Raw genomic sequence first — 12,517 nt, 5'->3', positions numbered from 1 at the left:
AGTTGTAAATAACTACTGGCAGGAAAAAGAGGCAATTTGGAGGCCTTTACACAAACTGTCTTTGCTTTACTTTAGTTGCCCACCTTCCAATGTGTACTCAGAAAGTTTTCAGCACAGCCAGGAACCTTGTCAGTAACAGTGATCGGCCTGAAACTATTTCCCCAAAATGTGGTAAAGATGATGTCCATCAAAATGAACTACAAATTCTATGTGAAAGACCTTTACCATCAATTATGTGCAAAAATTACAGAGGCACCTGTAATGGTGGATTCCAGCTGGGACAAATTGATATTGTTTGAAGATGATGTATACATCACCCCAGATCATACCATCATCCAAGCCTATATCGTTATCCCATCCTGTGTTGTGTATAAATTACAGCTGCACTCCCTGTTAGATTGGGGATTCATTGTCCACTTTAGTGGATGTGAGCTCCATTTTAGTCCATATCACCACACCCCCTACACTTCTTCTGACCTGGGCTACAGGAGGAGCAGCTGCACTCTGGAATACGGTTGCATGGAGTTGCCCCTCTGACTCACTGAAATTCAGGTAGAGGGGCCAGGGGTAGGGACTGGGAGTAGGGACACTATAATCAGAGAACACAGTTTTAGCTGCCTTATTCTATTTGTTAAACCATATCCTCTATTTTCACCTTTTGAAAATGTTTATGTGAATCTCAGCTGAGGCGTTTATGATATCATGGCTAATACGCGCACACACACAGAAAAAAAACACTTTTATTGATTGATTAATTTTTCTTTTGGGGGGAAGGAGCACCCCTAAACAAGGCAGCAACCCCATGATAAAAGACACAGGCAGCACCCCTGTGCAGCTACGTTGCTGGTGATAAGTGTGGCTAACGCGCACACACACACAGAAAAAAAAAAAACACTTTTATTGATTGATTGATTTTATTTTTTTTCTGGCACTTGGGAGGGATAGCACCCCTGAATGAGGCAGCAGCCCCTTGATAAATGACACAGGCAGCACCTCTGCACAGCTATGTTGCTGGTGATAAGTGTGGCTCACACGCACACACACACACAAAAAGACACTTTTATTGATTGATTCACTAAATTTTTTTTGGCACTTGGGGGGGAGAGCAACCTTGAATGAGGCAGCAGCCCCTTGATAAATGACACAGGCAGCACCTGTGCACAGATACGTTGCTGGTGATAAGTGTGGCTAACACGCACACACACAGAAAAAAAACACTTCTATTGATTGATTGATTGATTCAAATATTTTTTGCCACTTGAGTGGGAGAGCACCCCTGAACGAGGCAGCATCGCAGGAAAGCTTTTGTACAATCCAAAACCAGTGAGAATCCGACAGCAGGATAGTGAAGTTTTTACCTCATTTTGAGATACGAGTCAGGCGGAAAACCCGAGCCAACTCGGATCTTGGCTCGGAATTGAAAGTACAGGGTGGTTCGAACCGAACCCGCTCATCTCTGATATATATATATATATACTGTATATATATGCATATATATATATATATGTAACCAAATACTATACACAGCACTACACCCAGAGTATTCTGAATGTCCACAAATTATATACAATCTTGTTCCTCTTCGAATACACTTCTCCAAATGAAGGTGGCAGCTGGATGTACCCCAAAACGGACCATTGTTGTGATGTCCAAACGACTTATGAAAAACAAGAGTGAGAACACAGCGCCTTATAGTGTAGTAGTATTGAACTACAGGATTTTTTCTCAAAGACCTATATATATGCATACCCTTAGGATTGTATATGCAGGCATATAGAAGGATTCTTGGATCTCCTCACCAGTTTACCACACACAAACAAACCTTAGCGCTAACAGGCCAGGGACTCAAATATCAATGCTGCAGTAAATACAGAGGTGATTGCCAACCTCACTAAATGCATTATAGAGAAATATAGAGCGTAGTATTCTTTTTTCTCTCCTCACCAGTTTGTCTTTCTCGGCAGGGTCCCTCTTATTTGCTATCCCTTCAGGTCTCCCGTATTAGTTTGATTATAATTAGATCAGTTTGTTGGGGAGAAAATAAACTTTCATGGTGCAGTACTATTATAATTTATTACACACACCACACAAAATAAACATATAGAAAACACAATTACAACTTAAAAGTTCTTTTAGAGCTTATCTCTATTGGCTGTACCTAGCCAGGTCAGGTATCTACGTCACCACATCCCTTAGTCTCTATGCGTTTCACCTCTTATGCTTTTCCGGCTGGGCTTCCTCAGTAGAATATCCCTAAGTGTTTCTGGTTGATATTTATACCCTAATGTTCCTAATTGAATGCCCATTTTTGGCATTTCCGGAATGGTCATTATTATGGCTAATGCGCAATGCGCAACTCTCCAATATTGCGATGGTAAAAGGTAATCATACCACCGCCATCTTTGCTATTGGCGCACATGCACTCAGAACTTGTTATCCTCTGTTACGTTTGTGACAGAGCTCACGGCATGATGCCTAGCCATCACTGTACCCAGACTGAGAAACATTTACATATTATGCTTCATTTGCCCCTCTCACTCTCTTTCTTGAGCGGTTTACTGTATATTAGTAATCCTGTTATGCCGCCATTTTGGAGAAGACTTTTTTTGTGTAGAACCTAGAGAGCTCTCATGTTCTTATCAGCCATTTTAGTTTCTCTCAATAGCTTATATCTTTATATATTTAACACTTTCATATTAGTGTCATACAGTTCTAATCTATATCAAGCAGAAATAATTAGATTACCAAACATCAATCACAATATTAAAGATGATTATCTACACTAAACCATATTTCATATGTTAGTATAAACACCATGTTCTCAAAATATAAAAAAAATATAATAAAATATATATACACCATAATGATTGACCATATGTTAAGCTTAAATTAAATATTAATATCAATTTATATAATATCAGTACAGTTCCCACAAACATTGTATAAATATCTTAAAAAAGTACTTCCTTTAAAAACCATTATTTATATAGAATTCATAAAGATCTCTGTTGCATGTAAATAAGAATATAAATTACATTATTAAATATGATTGTATAAAAAATTGATAAAAACAGGGTTCATTATAGAATCATTAGTTCAGAGGAAGGGTGTGATCTCATGATTCATTCAGCCCATTTAGTGCCATAGTATTGAGAGTATATATCCAATACATTTCCCTCTGTGAGAGTTTTTTCTCATGATCCCCTCCTCTTTCCCCCAGCTGTACCAATTCTATTGCTTTATAAGTTAAACTTGAAGGATCAGAATTGTGGTACTTCACAAAGTGCCTAGGTACTGAGTGGTTATCAAGCTTGTTTTTTATGCTTCGAACATGCTCTTGTATCCTAATTTTTATATTCCTTCGAGTTTTACCAATATATTTCAAATGGCATGAGCACTCAAGTTGATATATCACCCATGGTGTTAAACAATTCATTAGATCTTTAATTTTTTGTGTATCATTAAAATGATAAAAAATATTGGTTTTACTACTCGAATATCTACATATAATACATGAATTGCATTTATAGAAGCCTTTTGTGTTCTGTATCCATGACTTCTTATTTTCACCCATAGGTCGTAAAAGACTTGGAGCTAAATGGTCTTTAAGGTTTTTGGCTTTCCTAAATGCTATATATGGTCTATCTGGTAGTATTGAATTCAAAACATTGTCTGACTTTAGGATTCCCCAATGCTTATTAAATACCCTTCTTATCTCTTTATCCTTGGTACTGTAATTTGTTACAAATATGATTTGATCTTTCTTATTTTCCTTCATTATATATTGTAATAATTCATACCTGTTTTTCTCTCGTGTTCTTTCTTCTGCCTTTTTAATAACCTCTTCAGGGTATTTCCTTTCCCTAAACCTCTCTGCATATAACCCAATTTGTTGTTTACAGACATCCTCAGAGGTACAGTTTCATTTTATATGCCAAAACTGGGAATAGGGTATATTGGTCTTCCAACCTATTGCGTGACCACTATCAAAGTGAACGTAGCTATTGGTATCTACGTTTTTTATATAGTTACAACTCACTACTTTTCCATTTTCTCCTTTTATCACTAGATCCAGATATTCTATATTTTCTCCACTGATTTTATGTGTAAATGACAAATTGTACTCATTAAGTTGGAGATATTCCATAAATCCATTAAAATCTTCTTCTGAACCATCCCATATCATTAAGATGTCATCAATATATCTAGCAAATAATTTAATGTTTCCTACATAAGGGTGATCACCATAAATATATTTCTGCTCTCAGCTCCCCATATGAAGATTGGCGAAGCTGGGAGCAAATACGGTGCCCATTGCTGTTCCCTCTATCTGTATGTAATACTGATCCAAAAACCTAAAGTAATTGTGACTCAGTATATAATGAATTAGTGTGCAGATTAAATTTTTATGTTGTTCTTCCATTAGGTCATCCTCATCTAAAAATTCCTAACAGCTCTGTATCCCCTTGTTATGAGGAATAGAAGTATACAATGACTATATGTCTATTGTAAAACACTTATACTCATTTTTCCATTCCAGACTGTTCAGTATTTGTAGTATCGCTGTTGTATCTTTCACATGTGAAGAAAGGGAGTCTATTCCAGCCACGCTTGGTCTGCCCGGTGGATTAATAAACTGTTTATGTATTTTGAGCAGACAATAGAAGGTTGGAGTGACCGGATTATTCATAATTAAAAATTGACATTCATCCTTTGTAATAATCTCTCTGTAAAGCTTTGACTAATATCATTCTGAGTTCTTCAACAAAGTTTGTGTTGGATTACCACTTAATTTTTTGTATGAAACTTTATCCCCCAATAGTCTATGTACTTCCTTCTAATAATCCACCCGATTCATAACTACTAGACCCCCTCCTATCAGCCTGTTTAAGGACCAAGGATTCATTTTGTTTAAGTTTTTTAAGGGATTCCCTCTCAAAATTAGTCAAATAGGTACAGCCAGTTGAGATAAGCTCTTAAAGAACTTTTAAATTGTAATTGTGTTTTCTATATGTTTATTTTGTGTGGTGTGTGTAATAAATTATAATAATACTGCACCATGAAAGTTTTTCTCCCCAACATACTGATCTAATTATAATCAAACTAATATGGGAAACCTGAAGGGATAGCAAATAACAGGGACCCTGCCAAGAAAGACAAACTGGTGAGGAGATCCAGTAATCCTTCTATATGCCCGCATATACAATCCTAAGGGTACACATACATATAGAGGTATTTGAGAAAAATCCTGTAGTTCAATACTACTACACTATAAGGTGCTGTGTTCTCACTCTTGTTTTTCATATATATATATATCTATATATATATATATATATATACATACAGTATATATATATATATATATATATATAGAGAGAGAGAGAGAGAGAGAGAGTACTGTAATAGATATGTTAAAATGCAAATGAATCACATCATGAATTTTTTGATTCCCCCGCCAGACCCGAAAGGGAAAAAAGAAGAGCAGAGAAAGAATAGGGAGGACCACCTAAAAGGTAAGTGGAAATTGAGTATCATTTTTGAAAAAGGTATAAGAAGTATATAAACACTAATGGGCATATTCAATTGATGCGAGAATAGCAATAAACCCGCACCTGCAAGGTTTCTCCTGCAGGTGCGGGTTTTTCACTATTCAATTAGGTGCGTGGTTTTTTTTTGTGCGTGCCGCGAGGTTTTTTATCACGTCCAGAGCAAGCATGATTTTTTTTCTAAAAACTTTAATTTTAGGAAAAATCAGTGGGACTTGCTCTGGCACCTCGGCGGCACACCCCCTTAGGACTAATTCAGCAATTGGAAGTTTCCAATTAGCTTAATTAGTCCATAATTACTCACCTTCCAAAGTGTTGTCTTCTTCATCCAGCGTCGGGAGCTGGCTCTTCTGCAGCAGGGTGAGTAGGTCAGTGTGTGTGGTGAGTGTGTGTGTGTATGAGTGTGTGTGTGTGTGAGACCCCCCCACTGCTAGTGCCCCTGAGAATGGGCGCTGGGAGAAATACATCTCCCAGCAGCCCTCACCCCTCACTTCCAGGAGCCCCTGGGAATCCCAGCAGCCCCCTCTCCAGTAAGAAGATAGAGGGGAGGCCACCAGGAGTTGCAGGTAAGTGAAGATTTTTTATTTTATTTTTTAATGCGGAGCTGTGTTTCAGAGCTGAAAACCCTGCGACCACTATTTTTTTTATTGGATACCACAAGTATCGGGAGCGTGCATACCCACGGTAATCCTAAATGGGGCGCAAGGTTTTTTCCTTGCTAAACCTTGCTCCCAATTGTATATGCCCCTAAGCTTGGTGGTGGGATTATCTGCTAGGTGGCACCAGACAAAATCTTGCCTAGTGCACCAAATTGGTAAGGGCCAGCTCTGATTGCAATCTCCTTCACAGTATGAGAGCTAACTGCATGTCAGGAGAGGCTAAAGCTGGGTACACACTGGCATATATATTGGGCGATCAACTGACCGGCCAATATATTGGGTGCCCTTTGGCCAGTGTGTACCAGCGATATGTCTGTGAATGACGTCGTTCACAGGCATATCTGGTCTGCTGTGCTGCACAGCCGATACCCAATATATCTGCAGATATATTGGGGCATCGTACTGTGTGTACCACCCATACACTTGCAGTCACAGCCAAGGGGAGGGGGGTGTGATACGACCCCGGCCAGCTGGACCCAACACATACACAACACAGATGATGGTTGTTCAGTGTGTGTGAACAACCATCATCTGTAGATATATCTGTTCAGTGTGTACCCAGCCAGGGCCGAAACTAGGATATCTGTCATCAGGTGCAAGGCAGCAATTTTGCGCCCCCTCCCTTCCTTTACCTGGAGTTTGTCCTTGCTCCTTCATAAGGCAGTGCACTACTCAGACGTCCCTGGTATAGTGACTTACATTATTCCACACACCATAATGCCCATTACACATTATGCCACACACTGTAATGCCTATTACCAAAGTGCCACATACATATTTGCCCAACACCATATTATACCCCACAGTAAGGCTTCTAATTACTTTAAAATGACCTGCTCATTGTCAGGGGTTACATGCTCATTGCCATGGGGTTTCATGCTCGTTGCCATGGGGTTTCATGCTTGTTGGCAGGGGGTTTCATGTTTGTTGCTGTGGACTTTATGCTCGTTGCCAGGGGGGTTTATGCTCGTTGCCAGGGGTTAAATGCTTGTTGCCAGGGGTTACATGGTCGTTGCCATGGAGTTTATGCTTGTTGCCATGGGGTTTCATGCTCATTGCCAGGGGGGTTTATGCTCGTTGCCAGGGGGTTTATGCTCGTTGCCAGGAGATTTCAAGGGAGATGTAGCTTTCAGCATCTTCTCCCGGCAGCAGCTGTGAGCATTGTGCTGGCCTAACAGACACTAGAGGTCCAGTAGGACCTCTAGCATCTGTCTCCTCCTAGGCGGCGGCCATTTTTGGATGGCCATTTTCAGCAGAGTCCATGTGGACGGCTAGTCCGCATGGAATCTACTGAAAAGGGCCATCCAAAAGTGGCCGTCGCCAAGGAGAAGACAGACATTAGAGGGCCAGTAAGGACCTCTAGCATTTGTCTCCTCTTTGGCGGTGGCCATTTTTGGATGGCCATTTTCTGAATCTGCAGCCTCCAAGCCACCTTGAGTCAGCTTTTTTCACCCCCTGCAATCCGGCACCCAGTGCACGTGCACCTCTAGCCCCCCCCCCCTAGTTGCGGCCCTGACCCAGCTATAGTGTTTGAGGCAGGTCAGTTTTGACTTACAAGTTGCATGGCTGCCCGATCTGCATTGACGTTACAGATGTTTATGATGTTGTACATCGTCGGACAGATATGAGAAGACAGCAGTGGGTGTCCCTATGCTCAGGTAAGATTTGGAAACAGCATATTTTCACAGCTGCATTCTGTGCGAAATTTCAGCTGCGATTGCATTAGCTTCCATCTCTGAATCAGGCCATAGTTACAGTATCTATTTTATAATAATTGGTGTTTGTTTTTTTATATATCCTAAGATGTGTTGTCTGTGAATGCATTTTTTCAGACAAATCGCAGGTATATAACTTTGGTCATATCAAATATTGAGAGATATACTACATACTGTAGGTCAGGGCCGCCATCAGGGGGGTACAGCCGGTACTATTGTACTGGGCCCGGGCTCAGCAGAGTGCAGATGATCCAGTCTGTGAATTGAAATACATCTTAGTCACAGGCAGATGCCTATGAGTACACAGCAGTTTGCTGTAGGATCAGTGCTCTGCATGACGCCCTGTCAGTCACTATGTGACAACCAGCAGCTGCGGGGCCCCTTCTCAGGGCCGGCTCCAGGGGTTGGAGCACCCTTTACCGGTCCTTAAGAATGCGCCTTTACATCGCGCACGGCTTCGCTGCATGCACCGAAATTATGGGGCTTGGCCTAATTACCATAGGCCACGCCCCCTACGTGACATTATTTGGAGGAGTGCCCGCATGGCACACCTCCAAATAACGTCAGGCTGGGGGTAAACCCAAAACTCCGTCACTGGCTGGGCTTCACCCATCCCTCTCCGTGGCATCCATTCACACTCCGTGGGACCGGCACCGCTGCACAGCTGTGGTGGTGGGGGGTCCCAACCTCCCAATTTGACCACCAGCGGGCTACTTCGGGCTGCAGGTGGAACAGCCGGACAGTACTGTCCCGCTGAAATCGGGATGCTGGGGAGGGGTGCACCCTCTACAGGTGGCGCCCCTGTGCAACCGCACTGGTCGAACACCCCTAGAGCCGGCCCTGCCCCTTCTCATAGGAGGGCAGAGCAGAGGCTGCCTTTAGCACTGACTCACTTAAATTATTTGTGTCTCTCCCTCTGCCCGACTTATCCCCCGTGCCGACGGATGTGTAAACTAAAGCTGGGCATCCACTATACAATTTTCTGTCCAATCTGGCTGGTTGAAATGAAAACCTGGTAATGTATGGGAGCAAATGACAATCACTCACAAACACTGGAAAATAGTCAAAAATGGTTGTTCAGACAAATTGGTTAAAACACACAAATTTAACGGACTTGAACAATTTTTTTGTCCTTTTTTCAGTGTTTAAAACCATATGATTGACAGTCATTTGCTCCCATACATTACCAGGTTTTCATTCCAACCAGCCAGATTGGACAGATGTCTGACAGAAAATTGTATGGTGGATGCCCAGCTTAAGCCCACTTTCCCCGCCCCCTACCCAAGTCTCTGCCCCTCTTTCTCCCCTGCTCTGTATTACCTGTCCTTCTCCCCTTCAGATGGAGTGCGAGATCCCTCTCTGCCCCTTTCCAGAGTCGCCACCCTCTCCCTGAGTCCACACCCCCTCATGCTCTTCCCGGCCTGCATGTGTCTGCAGCCGTTATGTGAGGGACACAGGCTAGAGCGTCCTGTGAATCTGCTATCAGAGGTAAGCATACCTCCCAACTGTCCCGCATTCAGCGGGACAGTCCCGTTTTTTGGGGTCTGTCCCGCTGTCCCTCCAGCGGTGGGTGGGAAGTTGGGAGAAGCATACACCGCTGCTCTGCTATGCAGAGCAGCGTGTATGCAGAGCGTGAATAGATGCATCTATTCACAGCACGGAGGGGAAGCCCGGGGGCAGCCCAGCATCCCGGAGATGCTGGACATGCCCCTTAGTGATGTAAACGGGGCGTGCCAATAGGCCATGCCCCTTTTATGGGTAGGCCATGCCCCTTTTCGGGTGTCCCTATTTGCAGCCTGCAAATGTTGGAAGGTATGGGTAGGTACCTTAGGGGGGCTCTGTACTTATGTTGTGCCCCATAGTTATGGTGTCCCTGACTAACCTCTGTTAGTTAGGGAAACCACCTTTGCCTAGTGGCTCAGCCCTGTCCCCAGGGATATTGTAAAGTATGTGCTGCCCTTGTATAAGTATACATTTTTCCAGGTATCCCTGGGGACAGGGCTGAGCCATTACTCAAAGGAATTGTCCCTAACAAAGGGGTGACGCCATAACTGTGGGGCACCACATTACAAAAATACAGGGGCTTCTAAACATGTCCATAGGGCACTCCTATATGTTAGCTCCATGATAAAAAAAACAGTGGTGAGAATTAGGGGATTAAGGGGACACCTAGGAAACTGTGGGGATGTCTCCTATATTTATACAAGGGCAGCATATCATTTACAATATCCCTGGGGACAGGACTAAGCCACTAGGCAAAGGGGGTGCCCATAACCAAGAGAGAGGTGACCCCATAATTATGGAGCACCATACTTATTCATGCTATGTGGTTGAGGTGGGGGTGTATACTTGTATTAATGGGTGGGGGGAGGGATATATTAAGAGAAGTGTAAGTATTATTATCCTGGGGAGTGAGGTGGGTTGGGTGGGGTATAGCAATGTATCAGGGAAGGGGGGGGGGTGAGGTGAATGAAGTAGTTGTCCAGAAAAAGAGGAGATCAGTGTTTTGAAAGGCAAGTGGTAAGTGGTTGTAATATAGGTCCACACACACATAGTTTATATACAGTATACATATACACACACAGAGGAGGGGAGTCCATGCCAGTACTTTATCTAGGTCTCCACTGGGTCTTAATCCACGTCTGAGACTGGTGTGTATGACTTCACGCCGCGCCGCTATGCTGAGAGGAGGGGGGTGACAGGGGAGACACATAAGGGAGGCTGGCAAGGGAGAAAGAAGGGGGCTGACAGGGAAAACACTGAAGGGGGGCTGGCTGGGGAGACACAAAAGGGGGTCCCGGTCTATTCTGTCAGTCCCAGACCCCATCATTTCTGATTACAGCCCTGCTGTAAGTACACGTGGGCAGCAACCAATCAGCTTGATCTCATTAGTCTGGTTCAAGATAGTAATTAACAAACTAGTCATTAAAAAAATGCTCATTCTGTTATTTCTACAGTCTTGCCTGATGAGTAAAATTAATGCACATGCCTGCCTCAGATGTACTTTGTTATGTTTTTGGAACTATCTATTGGAATTTCTAGCTGAAATAAGCAAATAACCAGTTAGCATTACCAACTGTAAAATCTGGATAAATTAGACCACTTATCACAATTATTGGTGGCAGTTTGGAAAGTGAATAGGCAGATAACAAAAAGCTTGCCATAGTATGGTGTTCTTTGATAAATTTACCAATCGGTAGTAATTAGGGAACCTACGATATAGGGGGAGATTTATCAAAGCTTGGAGAGAGATAAAGTACCAACCAATCAACTCCGAGCTGTTCTTTTTCAAACACAGCCTGTAAAGTGAGAGTTAGAGGCTGATTGGTTGGTAATCTATCTCTCTCCACTTTATCTCTCAGCAAGCTTTGATAAATCTTCTCCATAACCAGAAAACTGGGCCAAGTTGGTAGACAGGTCCAGGGTTGGACTAGCCCACAGGGATACAGGAAAAATCCCTGGGGGGGGGGCACTGCCTGACAGGTCAGTGACTTAGTGGAGCAGGATCATGGATGAACTTGGGTGCTTGTTTTGTTTGTAGCCCTTCTGCAAGTCAATGTGGTCATCCTGACACACCCCTGTCCCCTGCTTTATAAAGGGGCCCAGTTATTTGCATATATTCTCAAATGGTTGGCCAAGTCCTTCTGTGGTGCCTGGCCACAACCCCTCTGGTTGTTGGCCACAACCCTTAAGCTTGGGCCCCTACCACTGCATGCCCCAGTCAGCCACTGGACAGGTCATAAAAACAAGGTTTTGTATAATGGTAGACAAGTTTATGCTCCCATTTAATAATAAGTGATATGCTTGTTATCACTCTTACTAATCTTAAATGGTACTCTAATCAATCTGCTCCTAACTGTCATTTTCAAACATAGCCTGTAGAATGACAGTTAGCAGCTGATTGGTTGGAGCACCATTTAAGATTAGTAATGAGTGATAACAAGCATATCACTCATATTAAATGGGGCCCTTTGTATTTGGGCAGCATATTTGGCGTAATGGTTATCATTATTGTCTCACAGCCCCGAGGTCATGAGTTCAATTCCCAGTCATGGCTGATCTGTGTGGAGTTTGTATATTTTACCCATGTTTGTATGTTTCATCCAGGTGATCTGGTTTCCACCCACACTCTAAAAACATACTGGAATTTTAATTGGATGCTGAAAAAATAGTGTGTACCGTATGTGTGTCCATGTGAGAATACAGATTGTAAGCTCCGGTTGGGGAAAGGAACTGATGAGAATGACTGAAATATTCTCTGTAAAGCTCTGCGCAATCTGTGAGCGCTATATAAATGTTAATAAATAAATACATTTTAGGCAGTGACACAGTTGGTAACAGGCCAAGCCTAAACCTATACTGAGAACTGTAATGTTTTCCATGAATTACACAAATCATGACATGACATCATTGACCTACTGTAGGAAAATGGTTACTGCTCTTGTACAGTCCAAAGGAGTCAATTATGTAATTGCGCCCATAGCATACTAAAATGGCCATTTGAAAGTGGCACTTGGCAGTTACTTCACAACCAATTGCTATGAAGTGTGAAAGGTACTGTGTTATTTTTGTACAATCATGCCTGGGTGCCAACAGG

This window comes from Taudactylus pleione, unplaced genomic scaffold, assembly GCF_031769625.1.
Source record: "Taudactylus pleione unplaced genomic scaffold, aTauple2 ptg000037l, whole genome shotgun sequence".
NCBI classification, from domain to species: Eukaryota; Metazoa; Chordata; class Amphibia; order Anura; family Myobatrachidae; genus Taudactylus; species Taudactylus pleione.
This window is presented reverse-complemented; position numbering follows the sequence as displayed.